The sequence below is a fragment of the Mastomys coucha genome, unplaced genomic scaffold (genome assembly GCF_008632895.1).
Source record: "Mastomys coucha isolate ucsf_1 unplaced genomic scaffold, UCSF_Mcou_1 pScaffold3, whole genome shotgun sequence".
Taxonomy (NCBI): Eukaryota; Metazoa; Chordata; class Mammalia; order Rodentia; family Muridae; genus Mastomys; species Mastomys coucha.
The window spans coordinates 40,472,580-40,475,235 of record NW_022196909.1 but is presented as its reverse complement, the minus strand read 5'-3'; the positions used below and the strand labels follow the sequence as shown (position 1 = coordinate 40,475,235).

General features: G+C 51.0%; 1 protein-coding gene across 5 annotated transcripts in view; it reads left to right on the top strand.

Moving 5' to 3' along the window:
• The first annotated feature begins 382 nt into the window (after window positions 1-382).
• Window positions 383-2,656, top strand: part of LOC116075218 (glutathione S-transferase theta-2) — a 6,062-nt gene continuing 3,788 nt past the window's right edge. For 2 of the 5 annotated variants that reach the window (XM_031348253.1, XM_031348251.1), the window contains exon 1: window positions 387-838. The gene's annotated coding sequence lies outside the window, so the exon portion shown is untranslated. Of the gene's footprint in view, window positions 839-2,131; window positions 2,343-2,656 lie in introns of those variants that run through there. The other 3 variants (XM_031348255.1, XM_031348254.1, XM_031348252.1) reach the window with 3 other exon arrangements.

Genomic DNA, 2,656 nt, shown 5'->3' with positions numbered 1-2,656 from the left:
GTGTGGTATGTTCTGATGCGACCCGCCGTTCTAACACATCACTATGTATGTAGTGTTTTGCTTACATATATGCCTCAACACCAGAAGAGGACACCAGATTTTATTACAAATGGCTGTGAGCCACCATGTGGTTGCTGGGAACTGAACTGAGGACCTCTGGGAGAGCAGCCAGCTCTCTTAACCTCTGTGCCATCTCTCCAGCCTCAGTCCCCAAATATTTAAAACTTAGTTTGAGCCACTCTCACAGAGCTATCTCCAAGGCACTCACTCAGGAGAAGCTGCTCTGTCAAGGGTGCGATTAGACAGAGCTGAAAGCTTTCTGGACCTCGTGAAGCCCTGCCCTGCCCTTCCCCCGCCCCTCCCCTCCCTCCCCTGCTCATCCAGAAGTAAAAGCCAGCTTTCCTCCAGTTCATATACATCTTCATATACATAGAACATTGGGTGTGCGGGGGTGACCTGAGATGAGTCCATTCAATTGTTCACAGTGTCTTCTTTCACATCTGTATGGCTCTGTGCTTCAGGTGGCGTGGGCGTGCCCTCTGCTGCAGAGTCACACACCCCACCCCTCTCAAGTTTGAAGAGTAGAAGAGCCCACCCGCATACTGACGGCGGCGCTTTCCTTTATCCCCGACCAACACATCATCGTGAGCAGAGAGACCCTTACGGTGTGCATTGCTTCAAGGCTTCTTGTAATTTTGCTTCCTCCTCCAGACCGGAAGCCACAGTTCCCGTGGCAGGAATATAAAAGCTGTGTTCTGATGATAATCAAGCCCGGATTGCATACATTCTGATTTTCTTGCGCTTTCATCTGTTCCTGAGTTTGTCTTCATTTTTAACAGTAGGTGCTCCCCGCCTCCCCCCCCCCCCCCCCCCCCCCGCCCCAAATCCTTATGCTCTCCAGGGGACTGAGATGAGACGTCTCTGGTACTGCTACGGTCTCCAGGAAGAGATGTTCTCTGTTCTCGTTTGTGTTTGCGTCAACATGCGTGCGCTCTGATTTGAATCCAGTACCTTTCCCCAGCTAAGGGTGTGCTCTGTCCCTGAGCCGCACTCCCTGGCCCCAACCCAATTTCAACATTAATGTACTATAGACCTGCTGTCCTTTCTCCTGGGCCAGCTGTTTTCACTCCCGATTTTGCACACTCATTCACATAGGCTCTTTGCCAGCACCCTGTTTCCACAGACTGATGTCCACCTATTTGAAGACTGCTCTCTGGGACTCAGTCATTCCGACTTTTATTCCCACCACTTCAGCAATCATCCCGGCCGGTTTGTGGACCTTGGCTTCTTTTCAGCTTGGCTGCGGGTTTTGTTCTTTTGTTTGTTTTGTGGTGTGGAGGGTTGAATCCAGGGCTAGGTTCACTGACTAGGTTCACCAAGCAAATGCTGAGTCATGGACCAACGGTCTAGCTATGGATTTTCTTTTGTCCTGTTTTGTCAGAGAGGTTCCCACTAGGTGGCCCAGGGTATACAACCCGCCAAATCCCACCACCCCAGCGACAGGCTTCCTGTAGCAAGGTGCCACAGCCTAAAAGTTACATAATGCTCTCAAACTGTACCACACCAACTAGGGACCAAGTGTTCAAATACAGGAAAGTACCAGCGGTAGGGCGGTGGGGAGGTGGGGCGGGGTGGGGAGGTGGGGCGGGGTGAGGAGGTGGAGGGGGGGCATTTCTCATTTGAACCACCACTCTGGCTTTAGGTATCTGACAGTCAAGATAAAAACTGGTAACGGTGAAGGAGGAAAAGTGGGAAAAAATGGGTATTTTTGTCAAGATTCAAGGAAGCATTTGTGGGGCGGGGTGGGGGGTGGGGTGGAAAGAAGCCAGAAGAGAGGAAGAGATTGAAGGAGGGGAGTGAGGCAGCCAAACCAGTTCCATGCCCGTGTCGGAGGGGACTCTCCCGAGAGTAGGGGGTAGGGGGAGAATTCAGGGGTCTATCCATTCATGAGCCATATCTGACCCTCTAAGTGAGAGGAGATGTCTGGCCGAGCAAGCTCGTCGCAATGTGAAATAAACAAGGCCAGGAGACTGCTAGGGGCCAATCCCATCCGAGGGCTGGTTCATTTCCTTGCCTGGGTACAGCCTTCTCGGATCACCTGCTCTCCCTGCGGAATTGGCACGAGCAGAGCCACGTGCCCTGTGGGGCTTCAGAAGAAGCTGCTCTGGGAACTGCTCTGTGTTTTTCAGAATCCCTTTCCTCAAAAACAACACCAGCTTATTTAGGCAAAAGGGGAATTCGGACGGTTCTGGCGGTAGGAGGGGAAAGGGGAGGGGCCACTTGAGCCTACAGGGCTACTACGGATCCTAGCTGTCTTTGAGCTGCAACTCAAAACTCTCAGGGTAAGTAAGCCTGGTGCTGTGGCCAATGCCTGTAGTCCTAAGCACTTGGGAAATGGAGTCAGGGGAGATCAAGGAGTTCAAGGCCCCTCCGGGCTACATATTAAATTTGAGGCCAACCTGAACTATATGAGTTCCTGTTTCAAAAACAAACAAACAAATATATAAATTCTCTGGAAAGCTACCAGGCAGAATGGGTCTCACTTGTAGTCCCAGATATTCAGGAAGCTAAGGCAGGAAAATCAATAGAGCCTAAGGGTTTGAGGTTAGCCTGTGTTAGCAAGATCCCTCAATGTCAAAAAAAAAAAAAAAATCTG